Raw genomic sequence first — 27,290 nt, 5'->3', positions numbered from 1 at the left:
TAATTCATTAGAGATCAAATTCTAACTCTTCCTCAGAATACAAAACCATTTTTATTTTAAAAATCACAAAATAAAGGTTTTCAAACACAAAATTCAATGCAAATGTGGCATCATTAAAATAAGTAACAAAACAAAATTTAGTTTAACATAAATGGCAATAGGCCTCCAGAGTAAAGATAAACCCAATGAAAGATGATACCCTGGCTCTTCAGTTTAATCTAAAATTACAAACCAGATATGACTTAATCAATTTTAATTACCAACAACTTTCACTTGGTGAAGTACATTTAGGGACACGTAGTGGTTTTTTGTTTGTATCTTACCAATGAGTATCATGCTTCGTAACATTTTAGTCAAGCCAATTACTGAAATAAAAAAATTTCTATGATCTTTAATAATAGTGTTCAGTACTTAAAGGATTAAATATGAAACAGTATCTACTGAATGCATTTGAGTTTCCAAAACTCAACTGATTAAAAAGGAAAAAGTACTCATTAACACAGCAGCATTTATTTAGGAGTTAATCATATTTTGTCTTCAGAGAACTGGTTCACTAGGATCAGGGCTGATTGTGTGTAACTACTGTGAGGATTAACCAAAGGAAGTAAAGAAGTCTAAAAGCGAAGGCAACCCAACCAGAGCTGGGGTTGGCAGGTGTGGGGCCAGATGGAGTAGAGTTCCTAAGAATAAAGAGAAAGGAAATGGAGGCAGATAGTGAAATGAATAGTTTTTTTGTTTTTTTACTAGAGCAAGCAAGTTCTCATGCTATAAAAAATGAAAAGGAACAGTCAGTTAAGAGGTCAAGAAACCAAGGTCAATCACTAAGAAAGCTAAAAGAGTAGTGAGGCAATGACCAGCACGGAGAGGAGATGAAAAACTGAGAAAACGTTTCATAACACCTCAAAGATATACTTAGCCTATGTATACTCCCTTTTATTAATTATTTGGAATTCTAATTAATGATTAGAACTAGAATTATTCTAATCTAATGATGATTATATTAGGATTAGAATTATTTGGAATTCTAATTAATGTTACTAGGTATTGTCAATTTTTGAATAATCTATCCCTTGTAAAAATAATACTAAAACAAAGAATCATCTGCATATATAAGCTGTAAATCTACACTGAAACCCTGGGGGCTGTAAAAGAAAAAATTTTAAGAAGATATAGTCATCTTATATATTGTATTTATTTTTATCAACTTGTAAAATATGTTAGTTCTTCTAAAGCTCAAAATAAATGGTAAAGTAACATATTTTGGATATTACCATATAATATGCTCAAATAAATATCAAATGTTAAAATTAAGGCTTCTAAAACATCAGGGAATATTTTAATTTCAGTATAGGGTCTATTAAAAGACTATGTATATGACAAAGAATGATAAAAAATGGTGCTCAGAAAAGACAGGAAACACCATCACTACATATGAAGAATCCTTGCCAAGACAGTTAACCTAAATCTGAACAAGTCTCTTAGATGAGTGGTTCTCTATGGGGGCAATTTTTGCTACTGGGGGACATCTGGCAATGCCAGTAGACATTTTTGGTTGTCGCAATTGGGTAAGTGGGGAAGGTGCTATTGGTATATAGTGGCTAGAGACACTAAACATCATCTTACAATGCATCTTGTATTGTTCCCCATGACAAAAAATTATCCAGCAAAAAAAAAAAAGCAAATGGAGACTGAGAAACCCTTCTCTAGATCTAACAGGAAATAGAGGGGTCAGAGAAACATGCTAAATTAAGAACTTCATGGGAATGCAATCAGCAAAATCTGGAACTTGGGAAACTTTACAGGACAAATGACCCAATTTCTTTAACTAATAAATTACAAGGGAGAAAAACAAGACAGGGGGATCTACACAGTAAAAGAGACTTAAAAATCCTATCAACCAAAGCTGATATGTAGACACTTTTTAAAAAATGTTATACAGGGGCGCCTGGGTGGCGCAGTCGGTTAAGCGTCCGACTTCAGCCAGGTCACGATCTCGCGGTCCGTGAGTTCGAGCCCCGCGTCGGGCTCTGGGCTGATGGCTCAGAGCCTGGAGCCTGTTTCCGATTCTGTGTCTCCCTCTCTCTCTGCCCCTCCCCCCTTCATGCTCTGTCTCTCTCTGTCCCAAAAATAAATAAACGTTGAAAAAAAAAATTTAAAAAAAATAAAAATAAAAAATGTTATACAACTGGCAAAATTTTTAACAATGACCAGACAGCTAATAAGATACTGTTAATTTTTTTCAGATGTCATTATGTATTGTGGTTATATATATAAAGAGACATAAGATTTTTACAGAATAAATGATTTCTGGAATTTGCTCCAAAATAATCCAACTGAACATTTTGATAAAAACCAAATACTTTCATCAGTCAAAATAACGGTGCTAATAAAACTACTGGATTCCTGAATTACAAAAAATATACATTTACAGTTTAGATAAAGCATTAAAAGCTATTTTTTAAAAGTAATGTTTTGCTAAATTATTATCATACATTCAACTAAAGTGTGTCAAAACTGGAGATAAAGACTCTATAATAACGTTCAGAGAAAGAGATCATCTCTCTACTCTCATAAAATGACCTCCCTTCCCTTCCCACCGGAAAAATAAGACCTTAACTGCACACCTCTGCAGAAACTTAAAGATAGAGTGATCATGCTGGAAACCTCTGCAAAGATTCTTCCAGAAAACCACAATCAATGAAGTCATCTGAGCAGCAGGATTCTCCCTGGTGACTATCAGTTCCTACTATGTTCTTCCTGAATACTATGGCATGGTCAGTCACTAGGTCTCTAAGGTAAACTATTCTAAAAGTTCCTCTGAAGAGGAACCTCTAAAAACCTCTAAAAAATCCTCTGAAGAGGATTTTCCAATCTGCTGTTTCCTTTAATGTCCAAAACAGGCTAACAAAAACTACGAAATTTAGGGAATTAACTTAGTTGCTATTACTACCCATTTTTAGATTAATGCACAGGACTTGAAGACACTGATGTTCTTTTCTGTCGCAAAATCATGCATAAGATTTAAATGTCTCCAAATGAGGCAGAGCAATGCCCATATTCCACATGGTTCTAAAGAAGTGTTTCCATGTTGACAGTAACCTTTACCTGACATGACGTATGTGACAAAAATCATGAGTCAAAACAACCCTATATAAAGTATGTTACTTAAAATAAAACAATAATCATCTTTTTTTTTAATTTTTTTTAAGTAAGCTCTACTCCCAACATGGGGCTTGACCTCAAGACATCAAGAGTTTCACATTCTACTGACTGAACCACCCAGGCACCCCAAACAATAATAGTTCTTAGTGGAATATGCTCTTCTAAAAATTAGTAATAACACAGTCAACTCATTAAATCAAATTACTGTATAGATGGATCATAATGGTTTAGTGACTTGGCTAGTAAGTACCAGAGGTAGAATTTAAGTCCAGGAATGTCAGGATCCAGAATCTACTAACTTTCCCCTATACTTTTCATGACAACATCATCTCCCTAGAGAACACAGTTGCCTTGGTATCAAAGAGTGAGGTATACCTCCAAAAAAAGACGGTCCTGGGTAGCTAAAAGTGATAAAGATCACTGATCACAAAGCAACAGGTAGTTAAATGGGTTGCTGAGTTATGACTTAAGGTCTGATTGGACTCAAACAGGTCTGTGTCTGAATTCTGGCTCTCTCTTCTACTAGTTGTATGATCCTGGGCAAATTACTTCACCTCTTTGTGCCTGACTTTCCCCATGTGCAAAGTAGGAAAAAGAACAGTACATCCTCACTGGGCTTTTGCTAATCTGTCAAATAGCAAATGATTTTCTAAAAATTATTATTGGCTTAGCACCACCTCCACTTTCTTCTCTGGGGTTGAATTTAAAAAAAAAGGCACCAGAATTACACAGGAAAGAGGAAAATTCTAGGTTGTTCACAGAGAGAAGAGAACTAACAGACTTTATAATAGCATTAATGACTGTTTCTTGTTAAATGCCCATGTGTGCCAGTTATTTGGGTTTTTAAACCTTGATTAAAAAAACAAACAAGTGGGACTACATCACACTAAAAAGCTTCTACACAGCAAAGAAACAAACATCAAAATGAAATGGCAACCTACAGAATGGGAGAAAATATTTGTAAACCATCCATCTGGTAAGAAGTTAGTATACAAGATACGTAAGGAACTCATATAAGTCATTAGCAAAAAACAAAAACAAAAACAGAAAACCCCAAACAATCCATTTTAAAAATAGGCAAAAGATCTGAATAGACAATTTTCCCAAAGAAGATATAAGATGGCAACAGATACAGGGCGCCTGGGTGGCTCAGTCGGTTGAGCAACTGACTTCGGCTCAGGTCATGATCTCACGGTTTGTGAGTTCGAGCCCCATGTCGGGCTCTGTGCTGACAGCTCAGAGCCTGGAGCCTGCTCCTGATTCTGTGTCTCCCCCTCTCTCTCTGCCCCTCCCCCACTCATGCTCTGTCTGCCTCAGAAACAAATAAACATTAAAAAAAAAAAGATGGCAACAGATACATGAAAACATGCTCAACATTACTAATCACCAGGGAAAGGCAAATCAAACCACAATGAGGTATCACCTCACATCTGTTACAATGGCTATTATTTAAAAACAACCAAACAAACAAAAATAAGAGACAAATGTTGGAGAGGCTATACAGAAAAGGGAACCCTAGTGTACTGTTGGTGGGAATATAAATTGGTACAGCCACTACTGGAAAACAGGAGGGAGGTTCCTCAAAAAATTAAAATCAGACTACCATATGATCCAGCAATCTCACAGAAGTGAGTACACATCTGAATAAAACAAAACCACTATCTTGAGGAGATATCTAATTACCTCCATGTTCACTGCAACATTATGCACAATAGCCAAGACATGAAAACAAATAATCTAAGTGCCAATGATGGGCGAATGGATAAAGAAATATGATATATATACAAACACACAGTTGAGTATTATTCAGCCACAAAAAGAAGGAAATCCTGCCTTTTGTGACAATATGGATGAACCTTGAGGGCATTGTGTGTGTGTGTGTGTGTGTGTGCGTGTGTGTGTGTGTGTGTAAAATAAGTAAAATAAGTAAAGTGTGTGCTAAGTATAATAAGTCAGAAAGAGAAAGACAATACTGTTGTTCTCACTTACATGAGGAATCTAAAAAAGCCAAACTCATAGAAATAGAGAACAGAATGTTGGTTGCCAAGGACTGGGAGGTGGGGGAAACAGGGAGATGTTGGTCAAAGGGTATAAACTTCTAGCCACAAGATAAATAAATTCTAAAAAAAAAAAAAAAAGATAAATAAATTTTAGGGATCTAAAGTACAGCATGGTGAATACAGTACAAAGGACAATATTATATACTCAAAAGTTTCCAAGACAGTACATCTTGAATGCTATCACCACACACACACACACACACACACACACACAGTAGTTATGTGAGGGGATAGAGGTATTAATCTTATGTGATAATCATTTCACAATATATACAGGTATCAATAATCATGTTGTACACCTTAAACTTACATATGTTCTAAGGCAGTATCTCAATAAAACTGGGGGGGGGAGGACTTAGTTGAGAGGAAAAGAAATTACAAGTCAGAATGGTATTAAGTTTGGGTAGAAAATAATATTATAGTAAATATCTTAAATTTTCAAAATACTATGCTGATATAGGGTCGACAGCCCTGAAAAAGTAAGATACTCTGATATAATCATAGAATAACTTCAAAGTTCTTCCCAAAAGATTCAATACAAAATTCCTATTTAACCTCCCTGTAACGTAAATATCAACAGCAAAAGGTGTATGTATAATTTACTTATGTGTAAGGTACAATCACATACACTATATGGAAATTCACCAGATTTGGAATTTTAAAATTTTTTAGGTCTTTCCTTTAGTTGAAAAAGATCCTAGGTCTAGTTTTTCTTTGTGCAGACTGCAAGTAAAATAAAATACTGTCTCCAAGACATTTAAATCCAAGCACAGTGCAAAGACTTCTTCTATAACCTCGTCACCTAAATACTGCTAATTACAGTATAAAACACATTTGGAGAATATTTTATGACCAGAAAATATTAGCACAAATATTTATGAACAAGTTTGAAAACCTCAATGAAATCATAATGTTCACTTTACAATTTGTCCAGAAACCAAGAAAAAATCTGAAATGTTATATCAAAGTTTAATCCCCAGGTCACTGAACTTCTCAATTAACCTTTTTCTTTCTATTAACCTAATATAGTAATACATTTTCTCGGACACAAGCCAAAAATAAATTATTAAAGCCCTCCACCCTTTTCTACAACATTTTAAGTAAACAAATGAAAACACTTTATTGGAATGATTAAAAATCAAAGAAATACATATTACTATTTCAGCTTAGTATGACTTTTTAAGAATAGAAAACAAAGCATCTCACCAGAAAAATATGGAAAATACTTAAAAGGATACAGAGTAAAAAATATAGATATCCCCGCATCCAAAAACAATCTCCTAAAACATTTTTTGTGTATTATTTTGGTACTTTTTTCCTGTGCAAGTACATATATATTTATAAAATTTGGATTATGATGGCTGTATAACACTGTACTAAAATGTCAATAGTAAATTTTGTGTCTTTTACCAGAATAAAATAATTTTTTTCATTTGGATTATGCTATGTATACAGTTATGTATCTTGTTTTTTTCCCCTCACACTGAACATTATTTCATGAACATTTTCCAATAAAAAATTGTAAATAATTGCTCATTAAATAATTTGTAAAAACATTACTTTTTTAAAATATGTTTATTTTTGAGAGAGAGAGAGAGCGAGCATGCACGCAAGCAGGAGAGAGGCAAAGAGAAAGGGGGACAGAGGATCCAAAGCAGGCTCTGCACTGACAACATCAAGCCAGATGTGGGGCTCAAACTCACAAACCATGAGACCTTGACCTGAGCCGAAGTTGGATGCTCAACTGACCGAGCCACCCAGGCGCCCCAAAACATTACTTTTTTAAATGCCTGTATAGTATTAATTCATAGAGTGGTATAACTATTTATATGGTTATTCCCTAATCCTCCTTCATCAGCCCTCTATTCATTCTTCTATTAATGGACATTCAGTTGTTTTTAATTTACTACCACATAAATTTCAAATAAATATTTGCACAAAAAAATATTTGTTCAATCTCAGGTTGTTCCCTTAGGCTAAATTCCTATGAGTACCCCTTTATCTCAACACACACACAACTCAATTTTTGGGTTCCATGTTTTTTAAGTAATAAAAGTTTGCACTGTTAAAGCCACTGGATGTTTTTTTTTTTCCTAACCTTGTCTCATTTTCCTCTCTCAACTCTTCAGAGGTATCTACTTTTTTTTTTTTTATTACGATTCCATGAAAATTTTTTTAAGTTTATTCATTTGTGAGAGAGAGAGAGAGAGAGAGCGCATGTGTGCACACACAAGCAGGGGAGGAACAGAGCGGGAGAGAGAAAATCCCAAGGAGAATCTGTGCTGTCAGCGCAGAGCCTCCTGCAGGGCTCCATCCCGTGGGGCCCGATCCTGCAAACCATTACATCCTGACCAGAGCTGAACTCGACAGTCAGATGCTCAACCAACTTAGCCACCCAGGCACCTCACCATGTATATTTTTTAAGTGACTTAGTTATTTTTTAAAACTTTATATAAATGGTGTCTGTGAAGCACATCTACTTCCCTTAATTGCACAGGAACCCAACTCTCAGCTACCAACACTTAGTATGGAGACAGAAAGACCCATGTCTTTAGCCTTACTCATCTCTTAACTCTGATTCCACTTCAGGTTCACAAACAAGTTTCTTTTTTTTAACATGACAAAGTCTTTTGAGTTTCTATTTTTTTTTATATGTCACTTCTACTGGAGCACAGGGGGTACAAAGTATGAATTTATAAGAATTATGTTATTTAGAAGTACCCCTGCTCAATTGTTAAAAGCAAATAAAAACCTGAGACGAGAAAGAAAGCACATTCCAAAGACAACAAACAGCTAAATATACTGCTAAAAATACCCTCATGATTTGTTCATCAAGTACATTGGTCCCCATTTCATGTGAAGGGAGAGGAAGCACTGGTAAATAATATTAGATGACTGATCCTAGAATATCTGACTTATACTTTCTAGAACTCTCCTCCTTCACAATCAAAATTCAAAAAGTAACATTCAAAAAATTCAAAAAGAAAGCAAAAAGAAATGTCAAGAACTGTGGTTTAGCAACTTTCCTAGGGACCTACAGAAGAATTAAAAACTACATTATAGAGGGGTGCCTGGGTGGCTCAGTCAGTTAAGCATCCAACTCTCCACCTAAGCTCAGGTCTTGATCTCAGTGTCATGAGTTAAACAAAACAAAACAAAACAAAACAAACCCAAAAAAACTACATTATGGTAAAAAAATTAATAAACAACCTACACCCTGAATTAGACACTCCCTGTCCTCCACGTATAAGAGTGAACTTACACATTCACAGGTTGGGGTTCTTTTATCTAAAATATAAGTCAAGGGGCGCCTGAGTGGCGCAGTCGGTTAAGCGTCCACTTCAGCCAGGTCACGATCTCACGGTCCGGGAGTTCGAGCCCCGCGTCAGGCTCTGGGCTGATGGCTCAGAGCCTGGAGCCTGTTTCCGATTCTGTGTCTCCCTCTCTCTCTGCCCCTCCCCCGTTCATGCTCTGTCTCTCTCTGTCCCAAAAATAAATAAAAGTTGAAAAAAAAAAATTTTTTTAAATATATGTCAAAAGGAAAAACTCACTCAACCCCTACCTCATTCCATATACTAAATAAAGTCAATCAAAGACCTAAATATAAGAGCTACATGGGAGTATATCTTAGTGACACAGATGTGGCAATAGATTCTTAGATATAACATCAAAAGCATGAATAACAAAAGAAAAACTAGATAAACTGGAAAGAAGTAAAGTTGTTTTTCTGTTTTCATCTTTCATCTTAAGAGAAAGGCTAATTTTATAAACCTTATGATATAAAAGGCATTAACCTCCTTGACTCAAAGAGTTTATATGAAGAGGAAACTGAAAAACTTTCCACCAAATCCAGCATGTAAAATAACTGAAGCCATGCCATGGCCAATACTTCTCCAATCCTATACTCTTCATTTCTCTTATCTATCATTGACCCCCTCCAACTTCACCTCCTTCACAGGCTTTATTTACTTGCCCATTAAAGGTCCACATTTCTCGAAGTTCTGCTTTTGGCCTTCCTTCTGCTCCTCAATAATCTGTTGAATTCAATAACCAGTAAACAAATGCTCCTAATTCCCAGACCTCTCCTTTTGCCAAGTCCTACACCACTGAAAACCAGACCCCAAATTTCCAAGTTCCTAATAAACATCTCAAGAACAGTTCAGCAAAAAAATAGAACTTGTTGGTTTTGAAGATTCTCAGTCTCTCCAGATGCAAACAATATTAAAATAAAAATGGCTTCCAAACAAAGTTCAAATCCAAGGCATTGCCAAGAAAACATGGTCTAGAAGATGAGGTTGAGAATGTAGCTATAAAATTCTTTGTCATAACTTCAGAAAGCTCTGAGGTAGTATTTCTGAGTACCACTCAGTTCAACAAGCAACCTTTAAAGATTTTAAAAGTACTACTCACAGATTCTTTTAATTAAACACTAGAGCTTCCAACAAGCTAAAGACCATTGTCCCTTAGCAGAATCCCAAGACACAAAATAGCTTATCTCACCGAGATTTTTAAGTGTGGCTTTTTATCTAATGGAGTGAGCCCAAATAAGATTTATAGGAGATCCATAAAGTTTTTAAGAGAATTATATGGGCAGAAACACTGCCCATTTGTACTGAAAGGAACACAAACAGTATAAAATAAAGAGTCCTTTCAGGCAGGGAACTACACAAATGCAATACAGGCTACCTTTCATAGAAAAAGATAACTCAAACTGTAGAACCAAAAGCCCAGGAGACAAAACTAAGAGCCATGGAGAAATTCCCAGATTCTGAATTCTAATCAAAGAACTACCAACCTGTGTTTAGTTGAATTTTAGAAGCAGTACGAAGTAATGGCACTTTGTGACAACATTTTCCCTCCTTTTGAACAAGAGGGCCTACAGAGGTTATCTTAGTCTGTCTGGCCTGACCACTATATTCTGGGTGTGTCAGGAGCAGATAATTTTTTTTTTTAATTTTTTTTTTCAACGTTTATTTATCTTTGGGACAGAGAGAGACAGAGCATGAACAGGGGAGGGGCAGAGAGAGAGGGAGACACAGAATCGGAAACAGGCTCCAGGCTCTGAGCCATCAGCCCAGAGCCTGACGCGGGGCTCGAACTCACGGACCACGAGATCGTAACCTGGCTGAAGTCGGACGCTTAACCGACTGCGCCACCCAGGCGCCCCAGGAGCAGATAATTTGCCTCTGGTTTCACAGATCTTCAGAGAGAGAGGTAATATACTCAAGGAGCTGAAATTAGGGAACTACACCTAATGAGGCAAAAACATCTATGCTCCATCCAAACCTAGACTTGATGTATGTAATGATATCCTGCACTATAAGCTGATACTATAAAGGGAGAGACTTTTGCAGGATATTGAGAGGGGGCAAGTATATTTTAAATGTGAGAGGAACATCAACAATTTTGGCCAGGAATATACTGTAATGATTTAAAATATGTTCACAAATTCTTTGACACCTCCTTCAAAAGGTGGAGCCTAATTTCCTTTCCCTTAAATGTGGGCTAGACTTGGAGACTTGGTTCTAACAATAAAAAAAAAAAAAAAGAAAGTAACTTCCAAAGACTAGAGTAAGGAAAGGGGAAAATGGTTAACTTTACAACAGAGAAACTTGGTAAACACTACCTTCACGCGTGACGAAGGATAACATCAAGAGTCAGGTCATGTGGACTGCACATAACGTCTAATATGGTGTGATGAGAAAGGCACTTCACCTCTGCTATAATCTTTCCCAAAACCTGTAACTCCAGTCGAACCATGAGAAATACAACAGACAAGCCCAGAATGGGAGACATTCTACAGGATGACTTAACCAGTACTCTTCAAGACTGTATGGTCATGAAAACTAAGGAAAGATGAGGGACTGTCACAGACCAGAGGAAGCTAGGGAGATGCGACAACTATATGCAATGTAGGCAATTTAGTCAGCAACTTAGTGGTACAACTGATTGGATCCTCGAACGGAAAGAGAACATTAATGGAAAAACTGGTAAAATAAAAATGAAATCTGTAGTTTATTTAATACCAATGTAGCAAAGTTAGTTCCTTATTTTTACAAACACACCATGGTAATATAAAATGTTAACAGGGAAAACTGAATGAGGAAAATAAGGGAACTCATTCTACTATCTTTGCAACTTCTGTGTAAATCTAAAATTATTTTTAAAATAAAGTTAATCTATAACTTTCCCTCCTCCCTCCAAGATCATACCTATTTCAGAGGGTTGGTAAGAGGACTGGATGAGTCAATGCATAGAATAGTGCCTGGAGTATGAAGAGGATATAATAAATAATAACTGTTACTATTCTTATATTAAACACTATATTTGCTAAATGGATGAAAATTAAAACATATAATGCACCAACAAGAGCTAACTTATTAATTCCATACTTGTTATACTGCTCTATTCCCCATTATTTCCCAGCAAAAATAAACTGTGGCATATACATACTTTTAAAAAAATGTTTAATTCTGAAAGAGAGAGAAAGTGGGAAGGAGCTGAGAAAGAGGGGAACAGAAGATCTGAAGCGAGCTCCATGCTGACTGACAGCAGAGAGCCTGATGCAGGGCTCAAAGTCACAAACCTTGAGATCATGACCTGGGCCGAAGTCAGGTACTTAACCAACTGAGCCACCCAGGTGCCCCTACTTTTTTTTTATAAACAGAAGTAATGGCGTACCAGTCAGTGACTAAGCCATACAAGGCACTGTGGCTTCCTGCTTGCTTTTTCTTTCTTGGATCACTCACTATGGAAGAAACCAGTTTCTATGTCACTCTATGGCCAACAACCAGAAAGTAACTGAAGCCTCATAAGTGAACCTGGATATAGATCCTACAGTCCCAGTCAACCCTTGGGATGGCTATAGCTGTGGCCAATATCCAATGCAACTCAATAGGAACCGTGAGCTAGAATCACTTAGCTAATCTCCTCACAAATCCCTATCCCAAGTCCTACATGAGATAATAAATGTTTGTTAGTTTTAAGACCCTAATTTTAGGGGTCTAAAATTATCTACTACTATGTAGCAGTAGATAAGTAATATATGGATTCTCACCCTTATTAATTCATTCAAAAATTTATCTAACACCTGTTTTAATATTTTGAGGCTTTAAGGGATACAAATATTAATGATAAATTGTAGGCTTCTTGAAGGTATAAACTAATAAGACAATGTAATGGACACATAATTGGTTTTGTTTATACAGTATGCCTAATTCCTTTGCAAAACTACTTACTTATTCAGGGGCGCCTGGGTGGCGCAGTCGGTTAAGCGTCCAACTTCAGCCAGGTCACGATCTCGCGGTCCGGGAGTTCGAGCCCCGTGTCAGGCTCTGGGCTGATGGCTCAGAGCCTGGAGCCTGTTTCCGATTCTGTGTCTCCCTCTCTCTCTGCCCCTCCCCCGTTCATGCTCTGTCTCTCTCTGTCCCAAAGATAAATAAACATTGAAAAAAAAAATTAAAAAAAAAACAAACTACTTACTTATTCTGTGTAGTATCAGCTGTCAATCTACACCTTATCCTTGTCAAAGAACTGGACAAATATTACAAGCTTAAATTACCCTAATTCCTATAAAGAGTGACTTCTCCATGGGTAGCCATGTGACCTAAGCAGGAAAAATAAGCATCAGTCTTTAATCAACACATATATATTGGGAAGAGAGAAGCATCTCTTTCCCCACTGGTGTTGCTAAGCTGAAAAGATGAGTATGGGCCTGATAAGTAAGCTTGTTTACAGAATAAGATGAACAAAGCCAAGACATATCTAAAGCCAGGAACCATTTTTGGGCTTCCTAAGTACATAACCCACATAACTCTTTTTTTTTTTTTTTTTTTTTGCTTAATTTAGACAACAATATACATGCTTTGTTTTTTCTTTAAAAATTTTTTTTAATGTTTATCTTTGAAGGAGAGAGAGACAGAGCACAAGCGGGAGAGGGACAGAGAGAGAGAGGGAGACACAGAATCCAAAGCAGGCTCCAGGCTTTGAGCTGTCAGCACAGAACCTGACACAGAGCTCAAACTCACAAACTGTGAGAGCATGACCTGAACCGGTCAGATGCTTAACGGATGGAGCCACCCGTGTTTTTTCTTTTAAATCTTTGTTGTATCAAATACTAAAGAAAAGTTCAAAATATCCTGAGAATTCAGATTATCAGAGCCAATTGACATAACTAGAGAGGAATTCATGACAGAGGTATTTAGTAGTATGGACTGTGAAGAAGAGAAAAAATTTTACCCCATGAAAATGGGGAGTGGATAAAGAACATTCCAAAGAGCAACAACATACACATATATGGAAAACAGAGTTCTGCTTGGTTGGACTATACAATATATATAGGTGATTGGGCATAGAAGCCTTAAATTATTTTCTTAGAAGACAAGGTTGTTTTCTTTAGACTAAGAGAGTGTATGAAGGGGAAGTATCACAGGATGACCAACCAAATTCATTTTGTGATCAATACTATTTGATGTGACCAGTCATTTAGCTATGTACTCACTAGCTTTATCATCATAATTTGGTTCATGCTTCTCTACATATCCACAAGACTATTAAATGACTTATTAAAATTCAGCTATACTTCCTTTGTTATTGACTTCCTCTAATCTACTTATGTTAATAACCCTGGCAATAAAAAGAAAGATGAACTTATTTGGCAGTTAATCGGAGCTGGTTCCTAGTGACTACCACTCATCATTTATTGCTACCTGCATCTTGAGCGATACTGCTAAGCTCTCTTTAATTAATTACACACAGAGCTATCAAGAAAGTTCAGAAAAATGAGAAACCTGAAACTTAGCTTCCAAGTTCAAGAGTCCCACTTTCTCTATTCCCAATTGAGAAATCATTTTTAAAAATCCACACAAAAGTGCTAAGAATGGTCTTATACCATACAGAAAAATTAACTCAAAATGGGTCAAAAACTTAAACGTTTAAGAGCTAAACACATTGGGGAAAAGTTTCATGACACTGGATTTGGCAATGATTTCTTAGATAGGACACCAAAAGCATGGGAAACAAAAGAATAAATAAACTGGAGTACATTAAAATTAAAAATTGTTCTGCATCAGGGGCATCTGGATAACTCAGTCAGTTGAGTGTCCAATTCTTGATTTTGGCTCAGGTCATGATCTCATGGGTTGGTGGGATCGAGCCCTGCATCAGGCTCTGTGCTGTCGATGCAGAGCCCACTTGGGATTCTCTCTCTCCCTCTCTCTCTGCCCTTCCCCCACTCATGCTCTCCCTCTCCCTCTCCCTCTCCCTCTCTCTCAAAAATAAATAAACATTTTAAAAATTTTGTTCATCAAAGGATATTATCTAAAAAGTGAAAAGGAAACCAACTGAATGTGAGAGAATATCTGCAAATCATATATCTGTAAGGGACTGATACTCAGAATATATATAAGGAACTCCTATAACTCAATAATAACACCAAAAGCAACAACAACAACAAAAGGTTAAAAAATGGACAAAGGACTTGAATAGATACTTCTCCAAAGAAAATTAACAAATGGCAGATAAGCATAGGAAAAGATGTTTAACATCACTAATCATTAGGGAATCAAAACCACAATACCACTTCACACACATCTGGATGGCAATTTATTGAAGGAAGGAAGGAAGGAAGGAAGGAAGGAAGGAAGGAAGGAAGGAAGGAAGGATTGACAAGGATCTGCAAAATCTGGAATACGCATGCATTGCTGGAAAGAATGTAAAATTCTGCAGCCACTGTAGAAAAGCAGTTTGGTAGTTCCTCAAGAACATCAACATAGAATTACCATATGACCCAGAAATCCCACTACTAGGTATACACCCAAAAGAATTAAGAGCAGGGATTCAAATAGATATTTGTACATCCATGTCCATATCAACATTATTTACAATAACCAAAAGGTGGAAAGAATTCAAATGTCCATCACTACAAATAAATAAAATCTGGTATATACATACAATGGAATAGCCTTAAAAAGGAATGAAATTCTGATACATGTTACAACAGAGATGAATCTTAAAATATTCTACTAAGCAAAATAAGCCAAAGGGCAAATATTCTATGATTCCACTTATATGATGTACATAGAACAGGGAAATTTATACACACAGAGAGTTAAAAGAGGTTACTAAAGGCCAGAGAGAGGTAGGAATGGGGAGTTACTGTTTAATGGATGTAGAATTCCTGTTTGAGGATGATGAAAAAGTTCTGGAAAGAGAAGAATGGGGATGGTTACACAACATTGTGAAAGTGCTTAGTACCACTGAACTCTACACTTAAAAATGGTTAAGTGATCAATTTTATGTTATGTATATTTTATACAGTAAAAAAAAACAAGAGCTAAGAATGAGTTTGGGCCAGAGGCCTTCTGCATTCATCTTGGCAGTAGAGCAGGGGCATACATGGAATGAAGCCCACAGCCAAGCAGCCAGTATACAAATACTAGAAAAACACAAGCAGTTTCCACATTGCTGAGCATGATACACTGTCACCCTAATCTTAGCACAAAAACTTACATCTAAAATTATTTCCAAGTCCTATTAAGGCTTGGTGTCCTGGCTTCCTTTCAAGCACCCCATCTGTCCCCAAGAATAGAACCACAGAGTCTGAACAGCAACAATCTGAAAGAAGTCCAACACCAGGGGCCAGCTGTTGGCAGGCAACTAGTCAGAAGCTGAAAACTTGAGCAGCGGCAAAGCCCCATTCTCACAGGGTCAATGAGTTTACAAAGACAAACACTCAAACCTCTTTCTCCCTCTTTAAATCATTTTAATGAAATATAATATACATACAGAAAAGGACACATCTTAAGAAACAATAGTTTCTTTCAAAGTCTGTTAGGAAAAGTTTAAGTTCAGGAAACCCAAATGCATCTCTTTATAAATTTGGAGTTTAAAAATAAAATTATTTCAGCACAAGCAGCATTTTCTCAGCAGCCAAACGTTAAATAATTTCTTTTATTTTTTCCCAAGTGGAAGAGCTAATTATAGCTATTAGAAAACTCAAGTTGTGTATTGGATGGTCAACTTAGCAATAAAACTATTAAACTAGGATCATCAATTTAAACTAAAATACTTATGCAAAAAACCCAAAGAGTTATCTCTAATCCTCACTTTCTTTCCTTTTCTATATGCCTTCCAACTCATCTCAAAGCAATTCATCTGCATTCAAAACATTTCTTCTGTCTGCTCACTTCTTTCCACCTTGACTGCTAAAATTATCTCCATCTTCCCTGCTAATATCATCTGACCTGGACCACTACAATAGCTCCAAGTGTTCTCCTGGCTTCATTTTTTTCCCCCTTTGGCACAATACTAATTTTTATTAGTTATCCCTGGGCTTGATAAATTTTGAAACATGTTACAATAAAATTTAAAAAGGAAAAGAAGTGTCAAAATTGTGGAACAGAATTTGTCAGAAGACTATATAACTCCATTTAGAAATGCAGTATGAATTTTGGCTTTGTTCATTCTGGATACTTAGCCTTGCTAACAGAAAGAAGGATGGAGTTTTTTGTTTTGTATTTTATTTTTACTTTGAGATCTCATTTTACCTAAATACTATCACACAGAGATTGGAAGCAAAAAAAAAGAATTGCTTTTAACGTGCAAAAAAACCAATTCCAATCTTAGTGATAAATATATATATATATATATATATATATATATATATATATATATATATATATATATTTGCAGGGGGATCTTGGTATCATGGCTTCACTCTGGAATGTACTACAATCCATCCTTCACACATGAATCAAAGTGATCCTATAAGAACATAAATCATGTTGCATCATTCCTTTGTTTGAAACCTTCCAATGGTATCCTAATTAGGGTAAAAGTTGAAATTTCTTACCAAAGCCAACTGCTTGCACCTTAGCTGTTCCCTCTCTATTTTGTGCTCCTAGATCAGCCTGCCTCCTTAGAAAACCCTTTCCTCATTCAAGCTAAAACAGTAGCCCCTTACTTTGAAGTGGGATCTGGGCACCACTTTTTTTTTTTTTTTTTTTTTGAGAGAGCATGAGACGGGGAGAGGCAGAAAGAAAGGGAGACACAGAATTCCAAGCAGGCTCTGCATTATCAGCACAGAGAGCGATGCTAGGCTCAAACTCACGAACCTGTGAGATCATGACCTGAGCCGAAGTCAGACGCTCAACAGACTGAGCTACCCAGGTGTCCCATGGATATCCCTAATTTTTTAAAGCTCCCTGGGTGAGTCTGATATTCAGTGACATTGAGACCACAACACTAAATGAGTCTTGCTTTTGCTTGCAATAATTTTTCTGCCAATTTATTTCTTGCTACTTCTTTCTGCCTATGGGTTGAGAAACTGAAAAACCAACATGTAGGACGTGATAAACAAATAAACAAACAAACAAACAAAAACCCAGAAACGACCAGTATCAGAAACCTGTATTAAATCCTACCAAAGGTCACACCTATCTGTTAAATGCAAGGGCTATATTCATAAACTCTGAAGAATGCATTCTGCCTGTACCAACTTTTCTTAGTTCATGACTCTCAGCTCTGAATAGGAGATTTGAAGTTGTCCAAGAAATCAAATGCAAATGTTACCTCCTCAGAACTGCCTTCCTTAACTTTCTGGGTAAAGAGGGCCATTCCCTCTTCTGAGCTTAGGTAAGGTTCTTGAGTCTCTGATATAGTTTCTTACACTAAGTGCTACTATTTTTCTTTTTCTATCAGCTCCATTAAAGACTTCTCTGTGTTGTTCACTGATATATCCCCAACACCTACACAGTGTCTGACATAGGGTAGATGCTTAGTAAATAGTGGATTATGTGATACATTTATTCATTCAACAAATATTTACTGAACATCACGTGCCAGGCAGCATCCTAGAACATTAGGACACATCAGTGAAGAACACAACAAAAATCCTTGCCCCCTTATATACTAATGAGGAGTACAGGCAACATTAGTAAGTAAAATAAAAATATATACTATGTTAGTTACTAATAAGTGGTAGGAAGAAAAAATAAAGAAGAAAAAACTAATCTATGATAACAAAAGGTAGATCAGTGGTTGCCCAGGAATTAGACGGAGAGAGGGAAAGACCATAAAGGGGTACAATGAAACTTTTGGGGACCGATAGACACATCGTGTCTCTTTTTTTACCCACTTATACACAGGTTTTTTTTTTAATATTGTACAGTACTATAAATATATTTTCCTTACGATTTTTTTTTTTACTATATTTGTTTATTTTAATTTGCATCCAAGTTAGTTAGCATATAGTGCAACAATGATTTCAGGGGTAGATTCCTTAATGTCCCTTACCCATTTAGCCCATTCTCCCTCCCACAACTTCTCCAGTAACCCTCTCTTTGTTCTCCATATTTATTTATTTATTTTATTTTTTTTTTCAATGTTTATTTATTTTTGGGACAGAGAGAGACAGAGCATGAACGGGGGAGGGGCAGAGAGAGAGGGAGACACAGAATCGGAAACAGGCTCCAGGCTCTGAGCCATCAGCCCAGAGCCCGACGCGGGGCTCGAACTCACAGACTGAGAGATCGTGACCTGGCTGAAGTCGGACGCTTAACCGACTGCGCCACCCAGGCGCCCCTGTTCTCCATATTTAAGAGTCTCTTGTGTTTTGTATCTCTCCCTGTTTTTATATTATTTTTGCTTGCCTTCCCTTGTGTTCATCTGTTGTTGCCTGAGTTGTTACTGTTAGCCATTATGACAGGTGTGAGATGGTATCTCACTGTGGTTTTGATTAGTATTTCCCTGATGATGAGTGATGTGGAGCATTTTTTCATGTGTCTGTTGGCCATCTGGATGTCTTCTTTGGAGAAGTGTCTGTTCATGTCTTTTGCCCATTTCTTCACTGGATTATTTGTTTTTTGGGTGTTGAGTTTGATAAGTTCTTTATAGATTTGAGATACTAACCCTTTATTTGATATGTCGTTTGGAAATATCTTCTCCCATTCTGTCGGTTGCCTTTTAGTTTTGCTGATTGTTTCCTTCACTGTGCAGAAGCTTTTTATTTTGATGAGGTCCCAATAGTTCATGTTTGCCTTTGTTTCCCTTGCCTCTGGAGACGTGTTGAGTAAGAAGTTGCTGCGGTCGAGGTTAAAGAGGTTTTCACCTGCTTTTTCCTCGAGGACTTTGATGGCTTCCTATCTTACATTTAGGTCTTTCAGCCATTTTGAGTTTATTTTTGTGTATGGTGTAAGAAAGTGGTCCAGATTCATTTTTCTTCATGTCACTGTCCAGTTTTCCCAGCACCACTTGCTGAAGAGACTGTCTTTATTCCATTGGATATTCTTTCTTGCTTCATCGAAGATTAGTTGCCCATATGTTTGTGGACCCATTTCTGGGTTCTCTATTCTGTTCCATTGATCTGAATGTCTGGTTTTGTGCCAGTACCATACTGTCTTGATGATTACATCTTTGTAATACAGCTTGAAGTCCGGGATTGTGATGCGTCCTGCTTTGGTTTTCTTTTTCAAGATTTGCTTTGGCTGTTTGGGGTCTTTTCTGGTTCCATACAAATTGTAGGATTGTTTATTCTAGCTCTGTAAAGAATGCTGGTGTTATTTTGATAGGTATTGCATTGAACATGTAGATTGTTTTGGGTAGTATTGACATTTTAACAATATTTATTCTTCCTATCCAGGAACATGGAATATTTTTCCATTTTTTTGTGTCTTCTTCAATTTATTTCATAAGCTTTCTATTGTTTTCAGTGTATAAATTTTTCACCTCTTTAGATTTATTCCTAGGTATTTTATGGTTTTTGGTGCAATTGTAAATGGGCTCAATTCCTTGATTTCTCTTTCTGTTGCTTCATTGTTGATGTATAGGAATGCAACCGATTTCTGTGCATTGATTTTATATCCTGCCACTTTGCTGAATTCATGGATCAGTTCTAGCAGTTTTTTGGTGGAATCTTTTGGGTTTTCCATATAGAGTATCATGTCATCTGCAAAGAGTGAAAGTTTGACCTCCTCCTGGCTGATTTGGATGCCTTTTATTTCTTTGTGTTGTCTGACTGCTGAGGCTAAGACTTCCAATACTATGTTGAGTAACAGTGGCAAGAGTGGACATCCCTGTCTCATTCCTGACCTTAGGGGGAAAGCTCTCAGTTTTTCCCCATTGAGAATGATATTAACGTTGGGTCTTTCATATATGGCTTTTATGATCTCGAGGTATGATCCTTCTATCCCTACTTTCTTGAGGGTTTTTATCAAGAAAGGATGTTGTATTTTGTCAAATGCTTTCTCTGCATCTATTGAGAGGATCATGTGGTTCTTGTCCTTTCTTTTATTGATGTGATGAATCACATTGATTGTTTGGTGAATATTGAACCAGCCCTGCATCCAAGGTATAAATCCCATTTGGTCTTGGTGAATATATTTTTTAATGTATTTTTGGATCCAGTGGGCTAATATCTTGTAGAGGATTTTTTGCATCCATGTTCATCAGGGAAATTGGTCTATAGTTCTCCTGTTTAGTGGGGTCTTTGGTTTTGGAACCAAGGTAATGCTGGCTTCATAGAAAGAGTTTGGAAGTTTTCCTTCCATTTCTATTTTTCGGAACAGGTTCAAGAGAGAGGTGTTAACTCTTCCTTAAATGTTTGGTAGAATTCCCCTGGAAAGCCATCTGGCACTGGACTCTTGTTTTTTGGGAGACTGATTACTAATTCGATTTCTTTACTGGTTATGGGTCTGTTCAAATTTTCTATTTCTTCCTGTTTCAGTTTTGGTAGTTTATGTGTTTCTAGGAATTTGTCCATTTTTCCAGATTTCCCATTTTATTGGTGTATAATTGCTCACAATATTCTCTTACTATTGCTTTTATTTCTGCTGTGTTGGTTGTGATCTCTCCTCTTTCATTCTTCATTTTATTTATTTGGGTCCTTTCCTTTTTCTTTTTGATCAAACTGGCTAGTGGTTTATCAATTTTGTTAATCGTTTCAAAGAACCAGCTTCTGTTTTCACTGATCTGTTCTACCGTTTTTTTGGTTTCGATGGTATTGATTTCTGCTCTAATCTTTATTATTTCCTATCTTCTGCTGGTTTTGGGTTTTATTTGCTGTTCTTTTTCCAGCTCTTTAAGGTGTAAGGTTAGGTTGTGTATCTGAGACCTTCCTTCCTTCTCTAGGAAGGCCTGGATTGCTATATACTTCCCTCTTATGACCACCTGTGCTGTGTCTCAGCGGGGACCCATTCTGTCTCTTGACTACAGTGGTAATTTGGTAAGTGTATACACCAGCCAAAATTAATCAAATCAGATACTTCAAATGGATACAGTTTATTGTATGGCTATTATAGCTCAATGAAGTTTTTAAAAATAAAGCAGGAGGGGCGCCTGGGTGGCGCAGTCGGTTAAGCGTCCGACTTCAGCCAGGTCACGATCTCGCGGTCCGTGAGTTCGAGCCCCGCGTCAGGCTCTGGGCTGATGGCTCGGAGCCTGGAGCCTGTTTCCGATTCTGTGTCTCCCTCTCTCTCTGCCCCTCCCCCGTTCATGCTCTGTCTCTCTCTGTCTCAAAAATAAATAAAAACGTTGAAAAAAAAATTAAAAAAAAAAATAAAGCAGGAAGTGGAGAACTAAACTTTTTTTTTAAGAGAAACATTTTTTTAAATGTTTATTTTGAGAGAGAGTGTGTGTGCACGAGAACTGAGAAGGGACAGAGAGAAGGTGAGAGAGAATCTTAAGCAGGCTCCACACTGACAGCACAGAGCCCAACACAGGGCATGATCTCATGAATCATGAGATCATGACCTGAAACGAAATGAAGAGTCAGATGTGTAACTGACTGAGCCACCCAGGCACCCCTGGAGGACTGAACTTTTAGAGAGGTGGTCAGTGAAAGCCATATTGAGAAGATGAATTTAAAATTAAAAAAAAAAAAAAAAAGATGTCAGGAAAGTGGAAAGGTCAATATTGCAGATATTTCAGATATTTGAGGGAAGATCAACCCAGAGAAAGGGAACAACAAATGTACAGGCCCTAAAGAAGGAGCATGCCTATTATATTCCAGGAATCAGCAAGGAGACCATAGGGTCTAGTTACAGAAAAGGAATAAGGGAGACAACTATTAATCTGATTGAGATAGGAAACCACTAGAGTGAGGTGAGAGCCATGAATACATGATTTGTCTTACACTTTAAGAGAGATACTCTGTTGACATACTACAGTGTGTTGAGAATAAGTTAAAGAGGAGATGCAAACAGACCAGTTGGGAGGATGTTGTTATAATCTAGAAGTGTTGGTGATCTGAACAGAGGAGTGGGGGGTAATGAGAAGTAGTAACATTTTAGCTATATTTTAAAATTAAATCCAGCAGGATTTGATGACAGACTAGATGTGGATGTGAGAAAAAGAGAGGATATAAACTGGAAGACTGGAGGTGCTACTAACTGAGATGCAGAAAATGAAGGAGGAATAGGCTTGGGAGGCATATAAGGAACTTAGTTTTCGGCATATTCAATTAAAAAAATTTATTTTTAATGTTTATTTATTTTTTGAGAGACAGAGAGAGACACAGCATGAGCAGGGGAAGGGAAGAGAGAGAGGGAGTCACAGATTCTGACACAGGCTCTAAGCTCTGAGCTGTTAGCACAGAGCCCGATGTGGGACTCGATCTCACGAACCGCGAGATCACGACCTGAACCTAAGTTGGATGCTTAACCAACTGAGCCACACAGGTACGCCTCAATTTTTTGATACCCTTTTCACATTTAGGTAGAATTCTCAAGTATGTCACAAAAATATACCTGGAATTTAGGCAAGGAATCCAGCTTGAACATATAATTTAGAAATTGTTAGCATCAGATGATATTTAAATCCACGAAAATGGTTAAGATCACCTAGGAAGTGTGTTGTAGATAGAAAAGAGGACCATGGTCTTGAGGCCAGGGACACTCCAACTTCTAGATGTTGGGGAAATGAGACAGAACCAGCAAGATACCTAAAAAGGGGGAAGAAAAGAGCAGACTAGGAAGCGAGGAGGAAAATCAGGCAAATGTAGTATCCTGGAAGAACAAGTGTTTTATTTTTTTTTATTTATTTTTTTTTTAAAGATATGCCACTGTTGTTTTTTGTTTTTTTTTTTTTAATTTTTTTTTTTCAACGTTTATTTATTTTTGGGACAGAGAGAGACAGAGCATGAACGGGCGAGGGGCAGAGAGAGAGGGAGACACAGAATCGGAAGCAGGCTCCAGGCTCTGAGCCATCAGCCCAGAGCCTGACGCGGGGCTCGAACTCACGGACCGCGAGATCGTGACCTGGCTGAAGTCGGACGCTTAACCGACTGCGCCACCCAGGCGCCCCAGAACAAGTGTTTTAAAGAAAAGGGAATTCAAGTATGTCAAATGTTCCTCCTGGGTCAAGTAACTGAAATCTCAAAAGGCTGTTACTTAAGATCAAAATAAATGCAAAGCATTATATAAATTTTTAAACAAAGACTTAACTAAGAAAAACCAAGTACTAGATTAAGAGTGGAGCAAACTAATATTTAACACATCAAAAATATGAAATACCACTTCTTATTACACAATAAGAAGTGCAATATATAAAACATACTCAAAATGTCTACTTTTCAACTGGTAAATTATCCACTACTGAATAATTCTGATTTTAATCTTTCATAACTAGGTAACAACTTTAAACTTAAATTTTTCCCCATTAACTATTACATATTCACTGTTATGTAACTATCCATTCTAATTAGTAATGTTAAAAGTATTTTTTAGCATCTTTTTCTTTTTTTGGTAAACATTTCCTTCTGTACAAGGTATTTTTTGTAAATAGCTAATTCAGAGTTAGTCAGAATTTTAAAAAAACAATTTTAATGTTTATTTATTTATTTTTTGAGAGAGACAGAGACAGAATGCAAGTGGGTTAGGGGCAGAGAGAGAGGGAGAAACAGAATCCGAAGCAGGCTCCAGGCTCTCAGCTGTCAGCACAGAGCCTAACGTGAGGCTCGAACTCACGAGCTATGAGATCATGACCTGAACCAAAGTTGGATGCTCAACTGACTGAGCCACCCAGGCGCCCCAGTCAGAATTTAAATACTAAGTTTTGGACCTCCACGTTTGTTTTTCAACAAACATGAGCAGTGTGTTTCACAACAGCTTTCAAGGGAGACAAAATTTCTTACTCTTTTTCTTTTCTGTGTGGTTATAGACTTTAGACATTGTCTTCTGTAAATTATATATTGGAACTATAAATTTAGGACATCAACTTTAGAACACAAACTTTTTTTTATGTTTATTTTTGAGAGAGAGAGAGAGAGAAAGAGAGAGACAGAACATGAGCAGGGGAGGGGCAGAGAGAGACACAGAATCCAAAGCAGGCTCTGAGCTATTAGCACAGAACCTGACACGGGGCTTGAACCCACAAGTGGTGAGATCATGACCTGAGCTGAAGTTGGACACTCAACTGACTAGCCACCCAGGGACCTCTAGAACACAAACTATTAAGAAACACATCTTAGAGTACAAAAAAGAGTTGGTCCATTCAGAACTAAAGTTTAAGTAAACTCCATGTTCTAAACTGGATATAAAACATAAAACAAATAATTTATTTTGAAAAATGCATTCTAAACTGATTCAGTTCCCCCAAACTGTTAAATTTCTTTCATCAGTCCCTACGGTTTATTATGTTAGCTTCACTAATTTCTCTGGAAGCTTTCCTTTATTACATTGCTGAAAGTGAAAATCAAGCTTACAAGAATGATCAATGGCCAACCATTACAGCTTATATACCCAAATGAGATATCTAAGCTCCCCTTGGTAGCTATTTAGAGTAAAGCAACACGATCTTCAAATGGTGACTGAGCACTGATAAAATACAGTGGCAATTTATTCATTCTGTATATCCTATCTTTGTATTTCTTAATTTCTTCCATACATTTACATACACACACATAAAATGTATGTATGTACATATGCGTCTATGCAAGAGAGAAAAGAGAGTGTCAGAGAGGGAATGTGTGTGAGTTTTAAACTTGGCTTCTTCTCCTCTGACACAAAGCAGGGAGTTCTGGTGGCATTGCTCAAGCTTGTGAAGCTATAGCGGTGCATAAAGAGCTCAGCAGAAATTGGTTATTACGGGCCCAAGCTTGAGGAGGACCATGGCAGCTGGGTTAGGCAGACAAAGCAGAGTTGTAGCAGCTGGTGGCAGCTGAACAGAAGGCGCACACGGTTCCCTGCACAGGTGCATCCCTTCATGGAGCTATGCTGGGATAAAAGTGTGCAGAAGCCAGGGAATCACCTAGACACTTGCACTGAAAACTGTCTCTCTACTGTGTGGACTGCTTCATTGACACTACTCTTGCTATCACCAGTCGGTTTGCCCAGACTGTACACAAAGGAGAGCAGTAGGCCATTCCCTGGAAGAATGACAGAAGAAGCAAAGGTCTTATTATTAAGCAGATCGAATAATAGGAAGGTCGTCCGCCAGTTGTCAGCCATTGTCAGGTCAACTTGAGGCTGTTACCAAACCCATTGGTATTAAAAAGTAACACATCAAATGTTCGAAAAGTGAAATTTATTTATTTGTAATTCAGAAATTCCATGTTGTATCACAACAATTATTCAAAAAATGAGAATTCTCCAAAAAAACCCCTGAATAATAATCATAGGTTTTAGCAGGTTCTCACTCCTTATTAGCCAGAATTACACAAGATCATCAGTGCATTTAGTTTTAGAAGGAATTGTGGAAATTAAATATAAGTCAATACTTTCCTTTGAGATTGGATGTTTACCTATCCTTCAGCCAAATGTTGGCTTTTTAATCCAGAGTCTAAACTATTTTCATTCTGTAAATCAGAGTGAGTATATCATTGTATATTCCTCATATCCTACTTGCATATAAATGACAGGACTGAACATATAATGAGTTGGTCAGAAAAACAATCAGATCAATCTAAAGGCAGTCTATCTTCTTCCCTAGGTCTGCTGAAAACCCACAAAACTAGAGGATGTTTGGTACACTAAAACCTAGTCTAGAAAAGGCAATAACATTAGCCATTTAAAAAAAAAAAAAGGGCAATAAAGAAACAGAACATTATATTTCAGGTCTCTACAGATAGGACACTTCAAAATGTATATGAAAGAACAATTTTTATTAAACATTTATTACTAAATGGTTGAGAACTGAGGTTGTGGCTAAGTGTTTCCTCACAAAATGTCTTATTGGTCTTGAAAACAAGAAGTCACAAAAGAGGCCTGCCTGGCTGGCACAGTGGGAAGAGCATGAGACACTCGATCTCAGGGTTGTGAGTTTGAGCCCCACACTGGGTGTAGAGATTACTAAGAAAAATAAATAAATTTAAAAAACAGAAGTCGCCAAAGAAAAACTGGTACATCTTCATAAAATACCAAAATTCAGTCATTAAAAAAAATAACCAATAAATGAAACTCCACTAAATATATAAATTAACCCCCTAAAAGTTACTATTAAAAAAAAAAAACAAAACAAACATTCTATGGTAATCTCTATTTAAGTTCCAGGAAAGAAAACAACATGGAGTTAACTAAGTACATGAAACAACAAAACTTTCCTAAAGACACATGCCAGATTCCAACAGTCCTCAAGCCTTGGGGACCCTAAGTGGTTTATGACTAAATATGATAGGCTCTCAATCACACAAGTAAAGCATTTGATGTACTTTTCTTTGTACATGAAATGTTCACCTCAAAATCTTCTGTGTACTGCTACCACTGAATTAATGTTTTATTCTTGCAAAATTTTTTATTTCTACTGAAGAAAAATATCCACTATAAGTAATTAGGTCACTAATGCATACTCATTTTCTCTAGCTCTACAGATTTCCATAAATGTATATGCTTTAGTGAGTGACTTCTCTATTATTTTGGCTTCCTCATATCCCAAAAGTATTTTATATTGTATTAATAAAAAAAAGTCAATGCACGTACATACTTGGCTGCGGATCGTCAAATGTACTCCTCGGACCAAAGAGAGAAGTAATGCAGACAAACTGAGCAGGAGAAAGCAATTGAAATAGAGAAAGGAAGACAAAAAAACCACCACTACCACAACTAGTTCCTGAATAAAAAGTCCCCAGGCACTCCATAA

General features: G+C 36.9%; 1 protein-coding gene and 1 pseudogene across 3 annotated transcripts in view; one reads left to right on the top strand and one right to left on the bottom strand.

Annotated features, from left to right (window-relative positions):
• The window catches only part of COMMD1 (copper metabolism domain containing 1), a 191,815-nt gene that overhangs the window by 75,949 nt on the left and 88,576 nt on the right, over positions 1-27,290 (bottom strand). The gene's annotated exons all lie outside the window — the stretch shown is intronic.
• Positions 1,497-25,573, top strand: LOC115509808 (annotated as a pseudogene).

This window comes from Lynx canadensis, chromosome A3 (genome assembly GCF_007474595.2).
Source record: "Lynx canadensis isolate LIC74 chromosome A3, mLynCan4.pri.v2, whole genome shotgun sequence".
Classification (NCBI taxonomy): Eukaryota; Metazoa; Chordata; class Mammalia; order Carnivora; family Felidae; genus Lynx; species Lynx canadensis.
The sequence above is the reverse complement of the archived record's forward strand: the minus strand, read 5'-3'. Positions and strand labels throughout refer to the sequence as shown.